The sequence below is a fragment of the Bufo bufo genome, chromosome 3 (assembly GCF_905171765.1).
Source record: "Bufo bufo chromosome 3, aBufBuf1.1, whole genome shotgun sequence".
Classification (NCBI taxonomy): domain Eukaryota; kingdom Metazoa; phylum Chordata; class Amphibia; order Anura; family Bufonidae; genus Bufo; species Bufo bufo.
The window spans coordinates 522,265,254-522,289,215 of record NC_053391.1 but is presented as its reverse complement, the minus strand read 5'-3'; positions in this window follow the sequence as shown (position 1 = coordinate 522,289,215).

Genomic DNA, 23,962 nt, shown 5'->3' with positions numbered 1-23,962 from the left:
ATTCCTTAGAAAAGTATCAAACTATTTGCATAAATTATTCAAAAGGGAGTTTCTAATTAAAAGTACATGGAGAATTGTGAATGTTGTAATCAAAGTGAACTTAATCCTATTGTAAGCTCACCAGCTTTGTTGAAAGAAATTCCAAACAACCTTGTTACTTTTGATAACTGTAAACCACTGACTCATGGCCCCTTGACAGCTTGCTGAGCATGTAATAACACTTCTCTGTATTTGGGGACTGGCTTAGCTGGCTTTACAATAGATTATTGTGGAGGCTAAAGTGAAATGTTATTCTTTTCTCTGCCTCTCAGTAATTAAGGTTGCATTAATGGCACTAAACACAATGCTGCCCCAAAGAGAAATACTGTATATAATGCTTACATAAATATACTGATTTGTGTTATTGTGATGATCTTACCATTATTTATTTTCTGCAAATATTATTATTTTATTAATTGGAAAGACCTTGACACTGAATGTATCTTAATCATTAATCTAAACATGTTGCCAGATCTGTTAAAGTGAACTTGTCATCATGAAAATGTAATGTAAGTTACATGCATCAAGCAAGCAGATTGTTTTATAAGTGTATAGAGTTAGCCAGCTCACCTCATGTGGGTGTGAAGGATTCAGGCCACTTCAGCCTTCCAGGAAATTTAGATGAGAGCAAAACCAACACTCCATAAAAATGTAATAAAATATAACATTTATTCCATACTTGCATTTAGGACTCCTCCAGGTCCTTAGTCATCTATGTTTTAAGGACCTAAAGGGGTCAGAAATACGTCAGATGGTGTGCTACCTCTGAACTTGGACATGATGTATTGCAATTTTAACAAGTATGAAATAAAATATTTTATTACATTTTTCTGGAGTTCTGGATTTGGTTCCTAGTTACAGATTGTTATATATTTTTGTGGGAAAAGATTCAGTTTAACTTGTATCTTATACACTTAAATTCCTCCTTTTGAAGTAAAGTAAGCTGTCCTTTCAGTGATTGACAGGTATCTCTGTATGCATAGTCATATAGGGTAGGCTGTCAGTCAGTGATAGGACCATTTCCTTGACTTCAAAGCAGGAATTTAAGCATAAAAAAGAAAATGTATACTGAATATTTTGCCACAAAACTATATATCAATCTACTTAGCTCCCCCTAGCTCTATAATATGCTGCCTGCAGCTCAAACACTGTTCAACGTGACAGGTTCCCTTTAAAGCATTATATGATTATTTGGGTTTCCTTGTTCTTTTAGAACAAGGACTAGACTTTTGTGTTGCATCATTTTCATATTGTGGATTGGCAGAGATACTTTCCAGCCTTTTCAATAGGCTTATGTAGTAGCACAGCTAGAAAAAGAGATAAACCAGCCTCACATCTGCAACTAGTTCTTTAAAGACAAAAGTCCTTAATCAGAGAAAGGTGGATAAGAACATTTCTAGGTACAAAGCCTTAGGGGGAACCTGTGATGAGTAGATTCTATTTCTATTGTGGAGACCAGTTGACATTTACATGATGACTGTTGAAGGCTAGACAACACTCCTCTTGTTTTCTGGGTAAAACATATGCAAGCTATCATGCATAACATCTGCCAATGTATAATTTCCAGAAAGCTAATTTAAGTATCTTTCCCAGAAACCCAGAGGGGCATCGCCTGGTCTGGTCTGGTCATCGCTGCGTACCATGGGCTCTCCATATTGAAAAAGACTACCACTTAGACAATGCATATATATATATTGTTGATAAAAACACATTTGTGTACTAGACTCTCCCTCTCTCTAAAAAAAATACAAATTTGATTTCATTGAATTTGATCTTTTGGAGAAGTTTGGGCTGAATCCCAAGTCAGTAGAACCAGTTCGCTGATCATCTTATCAATATTAATTACCTATTTATACAGGTTTAGTACGAGTTAATCCCTGAAGGAGCTGCTTTACAGTGATATGCGTGGTGTGTTTTCTGCCCCCACAGCACATGTTTTACAAGACTTTATTTATTGTTTATGGATGTGTCCTGTTGTAGATACTTTTCAATTGTTTTTAATGTTTGTCTTTATATCTTTTCTTTGCAACCTTAATAAACTATTGAGATTTTGTAAATAATTTTGGTGTGCTTTCAGTACCTGTGTACTTTGTATTTTTGTGTGGAAATTACTGTTTTACACAAGGCAGCACCCTACAATTATTTGAGGGGTGCCCACTTTTTTTGTATAATGAGTTATTCTTACGGTAAGTTCACACATAGCAGATTTAGAGTACACATGTATGTGTCTGAAAATACTCTCAATATAGCATCCATATATCATATGCATCAATTTCTACAAAATCCATTCAGTTCAACAGGACAGAATGTATCAAATATGCCGTGTGTGAATATATCCTTATTGAAAGCACATTGAAAAAAGCCGGGTGCACAGCTTACCACCTCAAACACCACTCCTTGTTTAATGCAGAGCTCCACGGAAACTCTGGATCAACTCCCAGATGCAGGGAATCCAGTAGTTGCACAAGCAAAATATTCAGCAGCCGTAAGAAGTAGTAAAATCATGTACGTTTTATTTCTTCAATAACTAAAAGCCAGGTGTGCACATAATCTCTAATGCATTTTGGATAGGGATGAGCGAACCCGAACTGCAAAGTTCGGGTTCGTACTGAATTTTGCGAGTTCGGGTACCCAGACCCGAACCCGGACACTTTCACTGAAGTCTGGGTTCGGTGTTTGGGTGATTTTATTATTTTGCGTTATAACATGGTTATATCGGAAAAGGATAGCATTCTTAAGACAGAATACAAAAGAGTATGGCCATTTAGGGGTTAAAAATAAATAAATCAACTCCCCTTATCCACTTTATCTTGCAGCAGTCTCTTCTCTCTTCATTTAGCAGGACCTGCCAAAGGAACTGCAATATGCGTGATCACTAGTGTTGAGCGAGCACCAAAGTGCTTGTGTAGAACACTTTGCGATGCTCAGGTGTTCTACCGAGCATTCGATCACAATCAAAGTCAATGGGAGAACCCCAGGCAACCCCTGCTCTGAAGAGGGGAGGGTGTCGGGACTCTAGTTCGGCTTAAGGAGTCCCTGCTCTGACTCCATATATAGCTATATCCATATATGGAGTAAGTGCTTGGGGACACCCCAGTGTATTTAAATCTAATTTCTGAAAAGGTTCTGCTGGGATTGGAACTCCCAATGCTGTATATTAGAGGCAAGGAGCTTATCCACTCAGCTATAAAGCTGAATGCTAAACTGTGTCAGAAAAACCTCATAGTAGTTTCTGATTTAGTGAGCATTCCTATTCAGCAGAAGACTTATTTTATATTTCTGTGCAGGTTAACATGTAGCTATATAGTGTAGTGATTAATGTCCTTGCTTCTAATGTACAAGCTTGGGTGTTTGAATCCTGGCAGAAACATTTCAGAAAAAGTTTTATATATATATATATGAGTTTTAGACATAATGTATTTACATATATTATATATTTAGAATATATAATATATTATAATATATGTAAATATATTATGGCTAAAAACATCAGTGGTAGTTTGCCACATATTATGCATTCATATATATCAGAATTACGATTTTATATACAGTACAGACCAAAAGTTTGGACACACCTTCTCATTCAAAGAGTTTTCTTTATTTTCATGACTATGAAAATTGTAGATTCACACTGAAGGCATCAAAACTATGAATTAACACATGTGGAATTATATACATAACAAACAAGTGTGAAACAACTGAAAATATGTCATATTCTAGGTTCTTCAAAGTAGCCACCTTTTGCTTTGATTACTGCTTTGCACACTCTTGGCATTCTCTTGATGAGCTTCAAGAGGTAGTCCCCTGAAATGGTTTTCACTTCACAGGTGTACCCTGTCAGGTTTAATAAGTGGGATTTCTTGTCTTATAAATGGGGTTGGGACCATCAGTGGCGTTGAGGAGAAGTCAGGTGGATACACAGCTGATAGTCCAACTGAATAGACTGTTCGAATTTGTATTATGGCAAGAAAAAAGCAGTTAAGTAAAGAAAAACAAGTGGCCATCATTACTTTATGAAATGAAGGTCAGTCAGTCAGCTGAAAAATTGGGAAAACTTTGAAAGTAAGGGCTATTTGACTATGAAGGAGAGTGATGGGTTGCTGCGCCAGATGACCTGGCCTCCACAGTCACCGGACCTGAACCCAATCGAGATGGTTTGGGGTGAGCTGGACTGCAGAGTGAAGGCAAAAGGGCCAACAAGTGCTAAGCATCTCTGGGAACTCCTTCAAGACTGGAAGACCATTTCAGGGGACTACCTCTTGAAGCTCGCCAAGAGTGTGTAAAGCAGTAATCAAAGCAAAAGGTGGCTACTTTGAAGAACCTAGAATATGACATATTTTCAGTTGTTTCACACTTGTTTGTTATGTATATAATTCCACATGTGTTAATTCATAGTTTTGATGCCTTCATAGTCATGAAAATAAAGAAAACTCTTTGAATGAGAAGGTGTGTCCAAACTTTTGGGCTGTACTGTATATATATATATATATATATATATATATATATATATAATAGCTTGAAAAAGGCCTCATTGAGTAGGCCGAAACGTTGCTGGGAATAAAGTTTTGGGGTCGTCACCCTGTCACCAAAAGCTGGAAGTGCTGCCTCGTCATTTGTTGAGTACGTATCGTGGAGGAGAAGCCTACCTCTGTGAGGAATTGCACCCAGTGCACGTGGTCTGACTGTGCTTCTGCGGTATTTGTGATTTTATATATATATATACAGTGGGATGCGAAAGTTTGGGCAACCTTGTTAATCGTCATGATTTTCCTGTATAAATCGTTGGTTGTTACGATAAAAAATGTTAGTTAAATATATCATATAGGAGACACACACAGTGATATTTGAGAAGGGAAATGAAGTTTATTGGATTTACAGAAAGTGTGCTATAATTGTTTAAACAAAATTAGGCAGGTGCATAAATTTGGGCACTGTTGTCATTTTATTGATTCCAAAACCTTTAGAACTAATTATTGGAACTCAAATTGGCTTGGTAAGCTCAGTGACCCCTGACCTACATACACAGGTGAATCCAATTATGAGAAAGAGCATTTAAGGGGGTCAATTGTAAGTTTCCCTCCTCTTTTAATTTTCTCTGAAGAGTAGCAACATGGGGGTCTCAAAACAACTCTCAAATGACCTGAAGACAAAGATTGTTCACCATCATGGTTTAGGGGAAGGATACAGAAAGCTGTCTCAGAGATTTCAGCTGTCTGTTTCCACAGTTAGGAACATATTGAGGAAATGGACCACAGGCTCAGTTCAAGTTAAGGCTCGAAGTGGCAGACCAAGAAAAATCTCGGATAGACAGAAGCGACGAATGGTGAGAACAGTCAGAGTCAACCCACAGACCAGCACCAAAGACCTACAACATCATCTTGCTGCAGATGGAGTCACTGTGCATCGTTCAACCATTCGGCGCACTTTACACAAGGAGATGCTGTATGCGAGAGTGATGCAGAGGAAGCCTTTTCTCCGCCCACAGCACAAAAAGTGCCGCTTGAGGTGGGCTAAAGCACATTTGGACGAGCCGGCTTCATTTTGGAATAAGGTGCTGTGGACTGATAAAACTAAAATTGAGTTATTTGGCCATAACAAGGGGCGTTATGCATGGAGGAAAAAGAACACAGCATTCCAAGAAAAACACCAACTACCTACAGTAAAATATAGTGGTGGTTCCATCATGCTGTGGGGCTGTGTGGCCAGTGCAGGGACTGGGAATCTTGTCAAAGTTGAGGGACGCATGGATTCCACTCAGTATCAGCAGTTTCTGGAGACCAATGTCCAGGAATCAGTGACAAAGCTGAAGTTGCGCCGGGGCTGGATCTTTCAACAAGACAACGACCCTAAACACTGCTCAAAATCCACTAAGGCATTTATGCAGAGGAACAAGTACAATGTTCTGGAATGGCCATCTCAGTCCCCAGACCTAAATATAATTGAAAATCTGTGGTGTGACTTAAAGAGAGCTGTCCATGCTCGGAAGCCATCAAACGAATGAACTAAAGATGTTTTGTAAAGAGGAATGGTCCAAAATACCTTCAACCAGAATCCAGACTCTCATTGGAACCTACAGGAAGTGTTTAGAGGCTGTAATTTCTGCAAAAGGAGGATCTACTAAATATTGATTTCATTTCTTTTTTGTGGTGCCCAAATTTATGCACCTGCCTAATTTTGTTTAAACAATTATAGCACACTTTCTGTAAATCCAATAAACTTCATTTCACTTCTAAAATATCACTGTGTGTGTCTCCGATATGATATATTTAACTGACATTTTTTATCGTAACAACCAACGATTTATACAGGAAAATCATGACGATTAACAAGGTTGCCCAAACTTTTGCATTCCACTGTATATATATATATATATATATTATTTTTTTTAGTAACTACATATTTAATTTGTGCCATACATTTTTTAACAATTACTAAAAAATTTATAAATTGAATCACTATTTCTGAAATGTTTCTGCCAGGATTCAAACTCCCAAGCTTGTATATTAGAGGAAAGGACATTAACCACTACACTATACAGTTATATGTCAACCTGCACAGAAATATAAAATAAGTCTTCTGCTGAATAGGAATACTCAATAAATCAGAAACTACTATGGTTTTTAGGTTTTTCTGACACAGTTAACCCCTTAAGGACTCAGCCCTATTTCACCTTAAAGAGGCAGCCATTTTTTGAAAATATGACCAGTGTCACTTTAAGTGCTGATAGGAGGAGAGAGAGGATTCTGGAAGGAGGAATGAGAAGTTGGCAAGGGCTTAAAATACTCAGATGTTAGTATAGGGGCATAAGAGTTTATTGTAGGCTTTCCTTAACTCCTTAAGGACACAGCCTTATTTCACCTTAAGGACCAGGCCATTGTTTGCAAATCTGACCAGTGTCATTTTAAGTGGTGATAACTTTAAAACGCTTTGACTTATCTAGACCATTCTGAGATTGTTTTTTTCATCACATATTGTACTTCATGACACTGGTAAAATGAAGTCCAAAAAATTATTTTTTATTTATAAAAAAATACCAAATTTACCCAAAATTTGTAAAAAATTGCAAATTTCCAAGCTTCAATTTCTCTACTTCTATAATACATAGTAATAGCTCCAAAAATAGTAATTACTTTACATTCTCCACATGTCTACTTCATGTTTGGATCATTTTGGGAAGGATATTTTATGGGGATGTTACAAGGCTTTGAAGTTTAGAAGCAAATCTTGAAATTTTTCAGAAATTTTCAAAAACCCAATTTTTAGGGACCAGTTCAGGTCTGAAGTCACTTTGCGAGGCTTACATAATAGAAACCACCCAAAAATGACCCCATTCTAGAAACTACACCCCTCAAGGTATTCAAAACTGATACAAACTTTGTTAACCCTTTAGGTGTTCCACAAGAATTAATGGAAAATAGAGATACAATTTCAAAATTTCACTTTTTGGCAGATTTTCCATTATAATTATTTTTTTTCCAGTTACAAAGCAAGGGTTAACAGCCAAACCAAACTCAATATTTATGGCCCAAATTCTGTTGTTTACAGAAACACCCCATATGTGGTCGTAAACCGCTGTACGGGCACACGGCAGGGCGCAGAAGGAAAAGAATGCCGTACAGTTTTTGGAAGGCAGATTTTGCTGGACTGTTTTTTTTGACACCATGTCCCATTTGAAGCCCCCCTGATGCACTCCTAGAGTAGAAACTCCAAAAAAGTGACCCCATTTTAGAAACTACGGGATAGGGTGGCAGAATTGGCTGTACTAGTTTAGGGTACATATGATTTTTGGTTGCTCTATATTACACCTTTTGTGAGGCAAGATAGCAAGAAATAGCTGTTTTGGTACCGTTTTTATTTTTTGTTATTTACAACATTCATCTGACAGGTTAGATCATGTGATATTTTTATAGACTAGGTTGTCACGAATGCAGTGATACCTAATACGTATACTTTTTTTTATTTATGTAAGTTTTACACAATGATTTCTTTTTTGAAGCAAAAAAAATCATGTTTTAGTGTTTCCATAGTCTGAGAGCCATAAATTTTTCAGTTTTTGGGCGATTACCTTGGGTAGGGTATGATTTTTGCTTGATGAGATGACTGTTTTATTGGCACTATTTTGGGGTGCGTGTGACTTTTTGATTGCTTGCTATTACACTTTTTGTGATGTAAGGTGACAAAAAATGGTTTATTTAGCACAGTTTTTATTTTAAATTTTATACGGTGTTCATCTGAGGGGTTAGGTCATGTGTTATTTTTATAGAGCCAGTCAATACGGATGTGGCGATACCTAATATGTATACTTTTTTTTTTATTTATGTAAGTTTTACACAATAATATAATTTTTGAAACAAAAAATAATCATGTTTTAGTGTCTCCATATTCTGAGAGCCATAGTTTTTTCAATTTTTGGGTGATTATCTTAGGTAGGGTCTCATTTTTTGCGGGATGAGATGATGGTTTGATTGGCACTATTTTGGGGTGCATATGACTTTTTGATCGCTTGCTATTACACTTTTTGTGATGTAAGGTGAAAAAAAAATGTTTATTTAGCACAGTTTTTATTTTTAATTTTTTACGGTGTTCATCTGAGGGGTTAGGTCATGTGATATTTTTATAAAGCCAGTCGATACGAACGCGGTGATACCAAATATGTATACTTTTTTATTTATTTATCAAGTTTTACACAATAACAGCTATTTTAAAACAAAAAAAATGATGTTTTAGTGTCTCCATATTCTGAGCCATAGTTTTTTTTTATTTTTTGGTTGATTGTCTCAGGTAGGGGCTCATTTTTTGTGGGATGAGGTGACGGTTAGATTGGTACTATTTTGGTCGGCAAACGCCTTTTTGATCGCTTGCTGTTGTACTTTTTGTGATGTAAGGTGACAAAAAAATGGTTTATTTAGCACAGTTTTTATTTTTATTTTTTTACGGTGTTCATATGAGGGGTTAGGTCATGTGATATGTTTATAGAGCCAGTCGATATGGATGCGGCGATACCTAATATGTATACTTTTCTTTTTTCCCCTATTTCCCCTATGTTTTTGTTTATTTTTACTTGAAACTTTAAATTTTTTGGGGAAAAACTTAATTTTTTCAACTTTTTTCACTTTATTTTTTGTCCCACTTTGGGACTTGAACTTTTGGGGGACTAATCCTTTACAATGCATTCCAATACAGAAGTATTGGAATGCATTGGCTGTATGAGCAATACTGTGTGTATTACTCATACAGCTTCCGGCCTCTGAGATCCAGGGGCGCTGGATCTCACAGGCTCGTCACCGGAAGGCAGCGCAATGCCTTCCTTAGGCATCGCACTGCCTTCCATGCCATCGGGTCCCCCCTACAGCCGCATGCGGACCTGATGGCACCGCCGCCAGCAGCCGCAAACCGCAGGTAAAGCCGCAAACCACAGGTCTGAATTGACCTGTGGACAGCGGCGATCACCGACACGGGGCGTCACGGCACCCCCCAGCGCATTTTGCAAAGGTGCCTCCTCAATGATTTGAGCAGGCCCCCGGGTTCCGATCACCGGCCGCCGGGCGGCGGTGATTGGAAAAACACATGACTTACCGGTACGTCATGGGTCCTTAAGGACTCAGGAAACATGCCGTACTGGTACGTCCTAAGTCCTTAAGCGGTTAAGCATTCAGCTTTATAGGTGAGTGGATAATGTCTTTGCCTCTATTGTCTTAAGAATGCTATTATTTTCTGATCTAACCATGTTATATCGCAAAATAATAAAGTGAAGTTCGGGTCCCCATTGACTTAAATAGGGTTCAGGGTCAAGTTTTGGTAAAGTTCGGGTCCCGAAACCGAACTTTGACCTAAAGTCGCTTATAACTAGTTTTGGACTGTAGCATAGTCCTTAGCTACAGCATATACAGTATTGTGCAAATTAATGTGAACACGTCCAGATAATGAGTATTTTGGTTATGGCAACATTGTTATGTCCATTCTGATTGTTTTGATGGTAACCTTATAATCGCCATTACTTACCTCCAAAAACACATACAATTAATACAAATTTTTAGGTTATGTTTGAGCGGTTGGGGTGAAAATCCATGACTCTACAGTACACAGAAGATTCTTGGAAGGTGGAACAAAAGCGATGAGGCCACAGAAAAAAAAAAAAAAAACTCTTGATTGCCCCTATGATGAAAAAGAGACTGAATTGGGTCCAAAAATATGCTAATTGTACCAAAAATGACTGGAGGAAGGTGCTGTTCTCAGACAAGACACTTTCTAGTGCAAGGCCAGTGATCAAAATTTGTTCGTAAGAGGGTGGATTAAAAACTTAACTGCAGCCCATATTGTTCAATCTGTCCAACATACAGTTAAGAAGATGTTCTGCGGCTTTTTTTCATACTCGGGACCTGCCAAACTTATTTCTGTAGAAGGAATGATGAATAGTGAAAAATATAAAGCAATGTTAGATCAATGTTTGGCTCAGGAGCTGGAGAAAGTTCAAGCCAACGGCAACGCAATGTTCCAACAAGACTCAGCTCCATGCCATATTTCTAAGACTATGGTGAAATGTTTCAAGGACAAGAAGATTAGCATTTTGGACTGGCCTGGAGATTCGTCAGATCTCAATCCTATTGATAATTTATGGGCGATCTGCAAGGTGAAATTACAAAAGATGGACAGTAGTGTTGAGCGCGAATATTCGAATAGCTAAAATTTTTAGCAAATATCGTCACTTTTTTTATTGTTACCCTAGCTTTTCCAAAAACAGTACTTTTGAGAGGATTCCCTGCTCCCTGCCCGCTCAAGTCAGTGCCCGTTGCCGCCTCTATCTACTTCCCGTGCGCATGGAGCGTCCCCATCACCATGGGAAGGCCTCCATGCTAGAATGTACTGTCGGATTTGAGAATCAAGTTGCAATCGCAATGCAAATAATATAACTTGAATAAATCGCATAACGATTTTAACTTGTACCTGGTTTACAATGGTTTGCTTTCTTTAATTAGCGAAGATGGAGAATATTTCGTTTTGACTAATAAATATATTCGTCATCCTCGCTAATTTAAAATAATTTAGTAAACCAGGTCTAAGTTGAAATCCCAATGCGATTAATTCAAGTTATATTAATCGCATTGCGATTTTAACTTGTAGCTGCTGCTGGGTCTCTAATGGAATGGGTCAGCTTGTTAGAATTAACAAAGTTAACGAATATGGAATCTAGCAGCGCTAATTTGTAATCGCAATGCGATAATATTTGCTTTTATTATTAACCGCATTGCGAATCCAACTTTTATAATCCACTATTCTTAGATATAGTACTATATTCGTTATATCCGACCGATAATTCTCCCAATACCACCATTTTCAAAAACGCCTAAGTTGTAATCGCAATGCAATAATATTTGCTATTATTAACCGCATTGCAAATCCAACTTTTATAATGCACTATTCTGACATACAGTACTATATTTGTTTTATTAGTTAATTCTACCAATACCATTTTATTACTGACGGTCACGGACATTAGCCGTGGGTGTATGCAGCCACACAAAGCAGGTGGTCACGGCGCCCGCATAAGGATTGATCCATGTTTAATTATTCTGCTGGATGAGGTATAGCTACGTCATTGGGTGTGAAGCGGTAAATGATTATGGCACAAATTACAGTGGTTACATCACACTACAATGTCTGTAACATGTATGTATGGATAGCAGACAAATATCTCTCATATGCACATAGCACCTCTATTTACGTGCTACACACTGTATATCCCACGCTATAAAACCCACGCCAGAGCCCCTCTCCCCCCTTAAACCCTCCACCACCTTAAACCCCCCTCCATCAACTCCCCCCCGCCTCCTCACTCACACACAGTTTATGAGAAGTAATGTTTGATCTCCAGTATTTAAGTATTGGCTGGTTCTTTTACCATAACCCAGGGTGCATCACGTGGAGGCGAACCAGCTGTACACCCCATACCGTACCGTCACCTCACTACACAGGTACACCTCTCCTCAGATTGCCATTGGCCAATACCACATTGCTCATACCCCACACACATACAATTTAAATACAATATAATGTTATAACGGTAACCTAAAATCAAATATTTTCCATTTATAGCCATAATTATTATAATATTTTTGGTGACATGATCACATTAATTGCTAATACTTGTATTTTTTAAAGTTTTGGATTACATGTATGCATGTTGTACAAGGTCTATGATTGGACCTGGTCCCGTCACGAGTGCTGCTAAGAGCGCCACAGTCCACAGTATTCGGTTTAAATTGTGGCACACACATGACCACCGGCACAGGAAAATAGTCATAGTGAATAAGTGGTGTGACCATAAGCGGCGCCATGTCTATTACCCTGTTTCCATGCAACGGCGGCTGCTGTATGTAATGATAATGAATTATTACTTTGGCCCAGACTATTTTTACATATACCCATGCTGGGGGAGAGAAATATCTCTGTAAATTGACAACTTTGTATAAAAAAAATGTAAAAAGTTGTCATTTACAGAGATATTTCTCACACACAGGATGGGTATGTGTGAAAAGACATCCCAAAACACATTGCCCTACTTCTCCTGAGTACGGCGATACCACATGTGACACTTTTTTGCAGCCTAGGTGCGCAAAGGGGCCCAAATTCCAATGAGTACCTTTTAGGAGGGCAATTTTAGACATTTGGATTTCAGACTTCTTCTCACGCTTTAGGGCCCCTAAAATGCCAGGGCAGTATAAATACCCCACATGTGACCCCATTTTGGAAAGAAGACACCCAAAGGTATTCCGTGAGGGGCATGGCGAGTTCATAGAAGATTTTTTTTCTTGGCACAAGTTAGCGGAAATTGATTTTTATATATTTTTTTCTCACAAAGTCTCCCTTTCCGCTAACTTGTGACAAAAAGTTCAATCTTTCATGGACTCAATATGCCCCTCAGCGAATACCTTGGGGTGTCTTCTTTCCAAAATGGGGTAATTTGTGGGGTAGAGTTGTTGCGAACATAAAATTTCCGCAAATGTTCGCGAACCGCCATAGACTTCAATAGACAGGCGAATTTTAAAACCCACAGGGTCTCTTTCTGGCCACAATAGTGATGGAAAAGTTGTTTCAAGGGGACTAACACCTGGACTGTGGCATGCCGAAGGGGGATCCATGGCAAAACTCCCAAGGAAAATTACGTAGTTGACGCAGAGTGTGGTAAGTTGAATTCGCAATGCGATTAATATAACCTGCATTGATCGCAATGTGATTACAACTTAGATCTGAGTTCCTAATGGTTGTATTGCTAGAATTGACAAATATAGCACTATATTCTCAATCTTCGTTATATTCTAGCAATACAACCATTAGGAACCCAGCTCTAAGTTGAATTCGAAATGCGATTAATATAACCTGTATTAATCGCATTGCGATTACAACTTAGATCTGAGTTCCTAATGGTTGTATTGCTAGAATTGACGAATATAACGAATAGAGGTGGGACGAATCCAATTTTTTTCGAATCCGAATCCGAAAAGGTTCTCGAATCTTTCGAATCTCGAATCCTACGAATCCTGTACATAATTGTGTGAACGCACGGTGTAAGAAACAAAGTCAGACCGTGTCAGTTTGTCTGAACCTCCACCTCCCAGTCACGGTCGCACCCTATATGACCGCGATGACCCCTGCTCCTATCACTACAGAACATACAGGGTAATACAGCGCCACATACCTCTTACATCCAGTGACGTCTCCTTTGATGTAGATGTTCTCTTTCCTCATCTTCTCCTTTCAGACCTTCAGACCAGACACCATTTTTTATCTCTGCAGTTTGACCAAAAAAAAATCTTAGTTTACTACTTTTCCATCATCCTCCCATCTTCTAGACAAATCATCCTAACACCCCCAATACTGTTCCGCTGTGCTCCCCAATACTATACTGCAGAAACAGATAATACCCCTGAAAATACGAGTACCACACAGAGCCCTCCATATAAAATACCCCTTCTTTGTGGCCTCAGTAGATGCCCCCATAGTGCCCCCCAATAATGTGCCAATAAGAAGTGGCCCCACAGTGCCACCCAATAATGTGCCAGTAAGTGTCCCCATAGATGCCCCCCTAATCATATGCCAGTATCAAATGCCTCTCTCCTCCCCCCATGTGCCAGTATCAAGTGCGGAGTGCCTCTCTCCTCCCCCCCATGTGCCGGTATCATAGTGCCATCTCCCCCCCAATGTGTCAGTGTCATAGTGCCATCTCCCCCCCAATGTGCCAGTATCATAGTTCCACGCCCCCAATGTGCCAGTATCAAGTGCGGAGTGCCTCTCTCCTCCCCCCCATGTGCCGGTATCATAGTGCCATCTCCCCCCCCAATGTGCCAGTATTATAGTGTCATCTCCCCCCATATTGTGCCGGTATCATAGTGCCATCTCCCCCCATAATGTGCCAGTATTATAGTGCCATCTCCCCCCATAATGTGTCAGTATCATAGTGCCATCTCCCCCCATAATGTGCCAGTATCATAGTGCCATCTCCCCCCATAATGTGCCAGTATCATAGTGCCTCCCCCCCAATGTGCCAGTATCATAGTGCCTCTCACCTCTCCCCTTGGCATCCACAGACCCCCCCACCCCATAACAGTGCCACCCACAGACCCCCCACCCCATAACAGTGCCATCCACAGACCCCCCCATAACAGTGCCATCCACAGACCCCCCCACCCCATAACAGTGCCATCCACAGACCCCCCCACCCCATAACAGTGCCATCCACAGACACCCCCACCCCATAACAGTGCCATCCACAGACCCCCCCACCCCATAACAGTGCCATCCACAGACCCCCCCACCCCATAACAGTGCCATCCACAGACCCCCCCACCCCATAACAGTGCCATCCACAGACCCCCCCACCCCATAACAGTGCCATCCACAGACTTCCCCCCACCCCATAACAGTGCCATCCACAGATCCCCCCACCCCATAACAGTGCCATCCACAGACCCCCCCACCCCATAACAGTACCATCCACAGACCTCCCCCCCCACCCCTTAACAGTGTAATCCACAGACCCCCCATTGCCGCTCCAGTACAGTTATAAAATGTGTAATTGAATTAATAATGAATGATTTATGCTGCCCCCTCTGTCTGTAGTACATTCAATATATCCAACTTACAGGGCTCCTGATATTGTAATGCAGGCCGGCCGGGCAGACGAGCGGCAGAGTGACTGACTGACATCACCTGCCTGTGCCGCCTGCTTTATGAATGAAGCAGGCGGCGCAGGCAGGTGACATCAGTCAGTCACTCTGCCGCTCGTCTGCTCGGCCGGCCTGCATTACAATATCAGGAGCCCTGTAAGTTGGATATATTGAACGTACTACAACGGGGACAGCATGAATTATTATTAATACTTAGAATTACACATTTTATAACTGTACTGGAGCTGAGGGGCCGGAGCACAGTGAACGCACCGGCCCCCAGCCCCTCCTCCCAGTCCCTCCCACCGGGATTCGTCGGATTCGTTTCAGGCAAATTACGTCGGGATTCGAGTCCACAAATCCCACGAATCCAGCAAGATTCGAGGGATTCGTGGATTCGACGAATCCCCCGTCCCATCTCTAATAACGAATATAGCACTAATTCTCCATCTTCGTTATATTCTAGCAATACAACCATTAGGAACCCAGCTCTAAGTTGAATTCGCAATGCGATTAATGTCACCTATATTAATCGCATTGCGATTACAACTTAGATCTGAGTTCCTAATGGTTGTATTGCTAGAATTGACGCATATAACCAATATAGCACTATATTCTCAATCATCATTATATTCTACCAATACAACCATTAGGGGCCCAGCTCTAAGTTGAATTCGCAATGCGATTAATATAACCTAATAGTCAAATTTGTGACACTGCAGCTTTCAGAATGAATCTAAGATGGATGCTGTCCTTGCTTTTTGATAGGAGGTGGGAGGGTCTGGGAGGGAGGGTATGCTGCTGATTGGCTGGAATGTGTCTGCTGACTGTGAGGTACAGGGTCATTAGGAACCCAGCTCTAAGTTGAATTCGCAATGCAATAAATATAACCTGTATTAATCGCATTGTGATTACAACTTAGATCTGAGTTCCTAATGGTTGTATTGCTATAATTGACGAATATAACGAATATAGCACTATATTCTCAATCTTCGTTATATTCTAGCAATACAACCATTAGGAACCCAGCTCTAAGTTGAATTCGCAATGCGATTAATATAACCTGTATTAATCGCATTGCGATTACAAGTTAGTCAAATTTGTGACACTGCAGCTTCCGAATAAATCTAAGATGGATGCTGTCCTTGCTTTTTGATAGGAGGTGGGAGGGTCTGGGAGGGAGGGTATGCTGATTGGCTGGAATGTGTCTGCTGACTGGGAGGTACAGGGTCAAAGTTTGCACAATGATAATGTATAGGGGGCGGACCGAACATCGCATATGTTCGCCAGCTGCGGCGAACGCGAACATGCGATGTTCGCCGGGAACTGTTCGCCGGCAAATAGTTCGGGACATGTCTATTGTGGGGTGTTTGTACTGCCCTGGCATTTGAGGGTCTCCACAATCATTACATGTATGGCCAGCATTAGGAGTTTCTGCTATTCTCCTTATATTGAGCATACGGGTAAAGAGATTTTTTTTTCCGTTCAGCCTCTGGGCTGAAAGAAAAAATTAACAGCACAGATTTCTTCATTCGCATCGATCAATGTGGATGAAAAAATCTCTGCCAAAAAATGTGCAAAAAAAAAAGAGGGGAAAGGCGTCTGACAGGACATAGGAGCTCCGCCCAACATCCAAACCCACTTCAGCTCGTATGCCCTGGCAAACCCGATTTCTCCATTCACATCAATCGATGTGGATGAATAAATCATTGCCAGAATTTTTTATTTTTTTTTATAAAAAATGTTTGCCAAAGCATATGAACACCGCCCCTCAGCTCATAAGCCTCGGCAAATGTATCTTTTTTACTGCAGAGGAGAAATCTCGTCTTGCAGCGCCGCATACACCGACTTTGTGTAATCTGAAAGCTGCGCAATGCTTCTTTCAGAATGCACATCAGTGCTGCAGCTGGTTGATCACTTGGTCCACCTAGAAGGTAAAAAAAAAAAAAAAACAGACCGCAACGCAATAAATTTATTAACATCAACTTTTATAAACTTTATATAACATTTGAAACAGAACATTAACTTTTTTGCTTACCTGTGATTTTTTTTTATTTTTTTTTACCTTTAGAGCAGTGGTCCCCAACCTTTTTTGCACCAAGGACCGGTTTCATGCAAGACAATTTTCCCAGGGACCGGTTGGGGGGGGGAAGGGGGCGGAGTTCTGGGGTGGGGCTTAGGGGGTGGGTGGGACCGACTGATTCACGCGCATAACAAAACACAAAGGTGCATATTAAAATATATAACACTATATAATGACTATATAAACTGACTATGGTCTCTGCTGCACTGGTCTCTGCTGCACTGTACCGTATTTTTCGCCCTATAAGATGCACCTAGGTTTTAGAGGAGAACAATAAGAAAAAAATATTTTTCATTACACCTCAGGTCAGACCAGCAATCAGACCCCCAATGTTAATCAGACCTCAGATTAGACCCCCAATGGCTCAGATCAACCACCAAACCTTTAGCCATCTATCAGCCCCCAATGTCAGCCATACACCCCCCCCCAATGTCAGCCATAACCCCCCAATGTCAGCCATAAGCCCCCCATTAGCCCCTCATGTCAGCCATAAGCCCCCATTAGCCCTTCATGTCAGCCATAAGCCCCCATTAGCCCTTAATGTCAGCCATAAGCCCCCCATTAGCCCTTCATGTCAGCCATAAGTCACCCATTAGCCCTTTATGTCAGCCATAAGCCACCCATTAGCCCTTCATGTCAGCCATTAGCGCCTCATGTCAGCCATAAGCCCCTATTAGCTCCTCATGTCAGCCATAAGCCCCCATTAGCCCCTCATGTCAGCCATAAGCCCCCCATTAGCCCTTCATGTCAGCCATAAGCCCTTCATTAGCCCCTCATGTCAGCCATAAGCCCCCATTAGCCCTTCATGTCAGCCATAAGCCCCCCATTAGCCCCTCATGTCAGCCATAAGCCCCCATTAGCCCTTCATGTCAGCCATAATCCCCCCATTAGCCCCACATGTCAGCCAGCCCATAAGCCCCCCATGTCAGCCAGCCCATAAGCCCCCCATGTCAGCCAGCCCATAAGCCCCCCATGTCAGCCAGCCCATAAGCCCCCCATGTCAGCCAGCCCATAAGCCCCCCATGTCAGCCAGCCCATAATCCCCCCATGTCAGCCAGCTCATAAGCCCCCCATGTCAGCCAGCCCATAAGCCCCCCATGTCAGCCAGCCCATAAGCCCCCCATGTCAGCCAGCCCATAAGCCCCCCATGTCAGCCAGCCCATAAGCGCCCCATGTCAGCCAGCCCATAAGCCCCCCATGTCAGCCAGCCTATAAGCCCCCCATGTCAGCCAGCTCATAGGCCCCCCATGTCAGCCAGCCCATAAGCCCCCCATGTCAGCCAGCCCATAAGCCCCCCATGTCAGCCAGCCCATAAGCCCCCCATGTCAGCCAGCCCATAAGCCCCCCATGTCAGCCAGCCCATAAGCCCCCCATGTCAGCCAGCCCATAAGCCCCCATGTCAGCCAGCCCATAAGCCCCCCATGTCAGCCAGCCCATAAGCCCCCAATGTCAGCCAGCCCATAAGCCCCCCATGTCAGCCAGCCCATAAGCCCCCCATGTCAGCCCCATGTCTCCCAGGTCAGCCATCAGTGCAAATCAAATCAAATAAAATAAAATAAAAAAACACTTACCTCTCCTGCTCCTGGTCACCATCGCGATCCTCTTCATTCTGCTGTCGGCTCTGGCTGTGTATAGCGGCGCACAGTGTGAGGTCACAGAGCGACCTCACGCTGTGCGCAGCCCTGCACAGCCGATAGCCGAGCCGAGGACCAGGAAGCGGTGAGTACAGATCCTTCACTGCTCCCTGGTCCCCATGGGACAATGTGCAAAGCGCAAATCGCCCAGAGATGTGGCGAAGTACATTATGCACTTTGTCCCAGGTGAAAGGAGAGGTTTGTAGCAGCTCTGTGTGAAAGGGCCCTAAGAACCCTGTGTGCCTGTCCTGTGTCACACAATCCCTACACTAATAGTGTACCTGTGTGTGGTACTTGCAGAAACACTCCCCTATGCATAGGGCAGGGTGGTCAGGGCAGTCAGGACAAAAAAAGGTGGTGTCACGCCTTATTCCAGCCCTGCTACAGACACAAAATCTTTTTCTTGGGGAACGCTGAGATGAGGTACCAGGATAGACACTCGGGAAGTGTCTGCCATGTAGCCAGCTAACTACATCAGGGACTTGGTGCACGGACCCTCCTGGATACAGGAGTTCCGAAATGATCTCTTCCTGGAATTTTAGGAAGGATCCCGTTCTTCCAGCCTTACTGTAGAGAACAAAACTATTATACAGAGCCAATTGAATTAAATAAACAGACACTTTCTTATACCAGCATCTGGTGCGGCGGGACACTAAATAGGGAGCCAACATCTGGTCATTGAAGTCCACCCCTCCCATGTGAAGGTTATAGTCGTGGACAGAGAGGGGTTTCTCAATGACTCCAGTTGCCCTTTCAATTTGTACTGTCGTGTCTGCGTGAATGGTGGACAGAAGGTAAACGTCCCTCTTGTCCCTCCACTTCACCGCGAGCAGTTCTTGGTCACACAAGGCAGCCCTCTCCCCCCCATGCAAGTCGGGTATTAACGAGCTGTTGGGAGAAGCCCCGGCGACTAGGTCGCGCGGTGCCACAGCATTGAATTCCGACACCAAGTCCCAGACAATCTTGCCACTGCTCCCCAGGTAGTCAGGGCATCCGACCGGCTCCAGTTTTGAGTCTTTTCCCTCATAGACCCTAAAACGATATGTATAGCCTGTGGCTCTTTCACAGAGCTTATACAGTTTGACCCCATATCGGGCGCGCTTGCTGGGGATGTACTGTTTGATGCCAAGGTGCCCGGTAAAATGTACAAGGGACTCGTCTATGCAGATGTTCTGATTGGGGGTATACACATCTGCAAACCTATGAGGGGCCAAATTTTGTGGAGCCGGTCATAAGCATGGTGGCCTCTTGGATGACAGGTTTTATTGTCAGTGAAATGCATAAAGCGCATGATGACCTCAAAACGTGCCCTGGACATAGCAGCAGAGAACATGGGCATGTAATGTATTGGGTCTTTAGTTAGACCCATGCTGAGGATAAGGCCCAAAAATATTTTAAATTTGGAAACTGTGACTGGTTTCCACCAGTAAGGCTGGGCATATAAGCTTTCCGGATTGGCGGTTATATACTGTGTGGCATAGTGGTTGGTTTCTGCCACAACTAAGTCATAAAGATCCGCGGTGAAGAACAGCTCAAAAAACTCGAGGGCTGATCCTAAATGAGCTGTCTCCACGCAAACTCCAGACTGGGCGGTGAAAGGGGGCAATACGGGTGCGGCAGAAGCAGGGGAGTGCCAATTTGGGTTTGCCAGCACCTCTGGGAGACTAAGGGCTCTACGGGCCTGTGAACGTGGTGGCTGCGATGGGGGAGTTACTGCACGTGCCACCGTACCAGCTTGAACTGCCCTTCTGGTGCTCGCCACTTCACCAGGGAATACGGCAGTGCTGGTAGAAGGTCCAGGATGTGCTGCGCTGCTGGTGTATGCCACACCATAAAAAAGATCAGCACTAGCACCACTCTGCTGCAAATGAGGCTCATCACGCGGGGTATGCAGAACACTGACATGGGATCGGGTACACCTGACTATAGCAGGGACCACAACCTCATCATTTTCACTAGCGGTTAGAGTGCCACTGCTGTCTACAGGTTCATATTCTGAACCACTGGATTCAGCGGGTGAGGCGTCCCCATCGCTTTCATCCATCACGGCCAGAATCCTGTAGGCCTCTTCAGTGGAATACACCTTGTTTGACATTTTGGGCTAACTAAATTTAGGGGGTATTCCTCTGAGACTACCCAGGAAAAAGAGCACATCTGCCTAGTAAAAAGTAGTGCTTGCGAAGTAAAGCTACGATCGCTAATAAAGATCCAGAAAGCTCAAAAGTGATCTTTTATAGCGCCGCAGCGATTTTAATGTTGTTTTTGCAGTGATCAGAAAAAAAAATTCTGCCACTGCGGTGGGGCGGACTGAACGCAAGTGTGCGCACAAGATCAGGCCTGATTGGGCGAACACTGCGTTTTTTGTAGAGCCTAAGGTGACCCTAATGTACTGATATAGATCTGATTGCGATCAGTCTTGATCACTTACAGATACTATATAGTACTAATGCTGATTAGCGACAGCGATGACGCTAATCAGCGACTAATCAGTGACTGCTGTGCGGTGGGCTGGGCGCTAACTACTTACAGGGGGGTGATCAATGACAGGGGGGTGATCAGGGAGTTTATATGGGGTGATCAGGGGTTAATAAGGGGTTAATAAGTGACAGGGGGGTGTAATGTGTGTGTGTGGTGATTGGTGCTACTTACAGAGCTGCCTGTGTCCTCTGGTGGTCGATCCAAGCAAAAGGGACCACCAGAGGAGCAGGTAGCAGGTATATCAGACGCTACAGTGGGATGCAAAAGTTTGGGCCACCTTGTTAATCGTCATGATTTTCCTGTATAAATCGTTGGTTGTTACGATAAAAAATGTCAGTTAAATATATCATATAGGAGACACACACAGTGATATTTGAGAAGTGAAATGAAATTTATTGAATTTACAGAAAATGTGCTATAATTGTTTAAACAAAATAAGGCAGGTGCATAAATTTGGGCACTGTTGTCATTTTATTGATTCCAAAACCTTTAGAACTAACTATTGGAACTCAAATTGGCTTGGTAAGCTCAGTGACCCCTGACCTACATACACAGGTGAATCCAATTATGAGAAAGAGTATTTAACCACCTCAGCCCCCAGTACTTAAACACCCTGAAAGACCAGGCCACTTTTTACACTTCTGACCTACACTACTTTCACCGTTTATTGCTCGGTCATGCAACTTACCACCCAAATGAATTTTACCTCCTTTTCTTCTCACTAATAGAGCTTTCATTTTGGTGGTATTTCATTGCTGCTGACATTTTTACTTTTTTTGTTATTAATCGAAATTTAACGATTTTTTTGCAAAAAAATGACATTTTTCACTTTCAGTTGTAAAATTTAGCAAAAAAAAACGAGATCCATATATAAATTTTGCTCTAAATTTATTGTTCTACATGTCTTTGATAAAAAAAAAATGTTTGGGTAAAAAAAAATGCTTTGGGTAAAAGTTATAGTATTTACAAACTATGGTACAAAAATGTGAATTTCCGCTTTTTGAAGCAGCTCTGACTTTCTGAGCACCTGTCATGTTTCCTGAGGTTCTACAATGGCCAGACAGTACAAACACCCCACAAATGACCCCATTTCGGAAAGTACACACCCTAAGGTATTCGCTGATGGGCATAGTGAGTTCATAGAACTTTTTATTTTTTGTCACAAGTTAGCGGAAAATGATGATTTTTTTTTTTTTTCCTTACAAAGTCTCATATTCCACTAACTTGTGACGAAAAATAAAAACTTCTATGAACTCACTATGCCCATCACGAAATACCTTGGGGTCTCTTCTTTCCAAAATGGGGTCACTTGTGGGGTAGTTATACTGCCCTGGCATTCTAGGGGCCCAAATGTGTGGTAAGGAGTTTGAAATCAAATTCTGTAAAAAATGACCTGTGAAATCCGAAAGGTGCTCTTTGGAATGTGGGCCCCTTTGCCCACCTAGGCTGCAAAAAAGTGTCACACATCTGGTATCTCTGTATTCATGATTAGTTGAGGAATGTGTTTTGGGGTGTCATTTTACATATACCCATGCTGGGTGAGATAAATATCTTGGTCAAATGCCAACTTTGTATAAAAAAATGGGAAAAGTTGTCTTTTGCCAAGATATTTCTCTCACCCAGCATGGGTATATGTAAAATGACACCCCAAAACACATTCCCCAACTTCTCCTGAGTACGGAGATACCAGATGTGTGACACTTTTTTGCAGCCTAGGTGGGCAAAGGGGCCCACATTCCAAAGAGCACCTTTCGGATTTCACAGGTCATTTTTTACAGAATTTGATTTCAAACTCCTTACCACACATTTGGGCCCCTAGAATGCCAGGGCAGTATAACTACCCCACAAGTGACCCCATTTTGGAAAGAAGACAACCCAAGGTATTCCGTGAGGGGCATGGCAAGTTCCTAGAGTTTTTTATTTTTTGTCACAAGTTAGTGGAAAATGATGATTTTTTTTAAATTTTTTTTCTTACAAAGTCTCATATTCCACTAACTTGTGACAAAAAATAAAAACTTCCATGAACTCACTATGCCCATCAGCGAATACCTTGGGGTCTCTTCTTTCCAAAATGGGGTCACTTGTGGGGTAGTTATACTGCCCTGGCATTCTAGGGGCCCAAATGTGTGGTAAGGAGTTTGAAATCAAATTCTGTAAAAAATGACCTGCGAAATCCGAAAGGTGCTCTTTGGAATATGGGCCCCTTTGCCCACATAGGCTGCAAAAAAGTGTCACACATCTGAAATCTCTGTATTCAGGAGAAGTTGAGGAATGTGTTTTGGGGTGTCTTTTTACATATACCCATGCTGGGTGAGATAAATATCTTTGTCAAATGCCAACTTTGAATAAAAAAATGGGAAAAGTTGTCTTTTGCCAAGATATTTCTCTCACCCAGCATGGGTATATGTAAAATGACACCCCAAAACACATTCCCCAACTTCTCCTGAGTACGGAGATACCAGATGTGTGACACTTTTTTGCAGCCTAGGTGGGCAAAGGGGCCCATATTCCAAAGAGCACCTTTCGGATTTCACTGGTCATTTTATACAGAATTTGATTTCAAA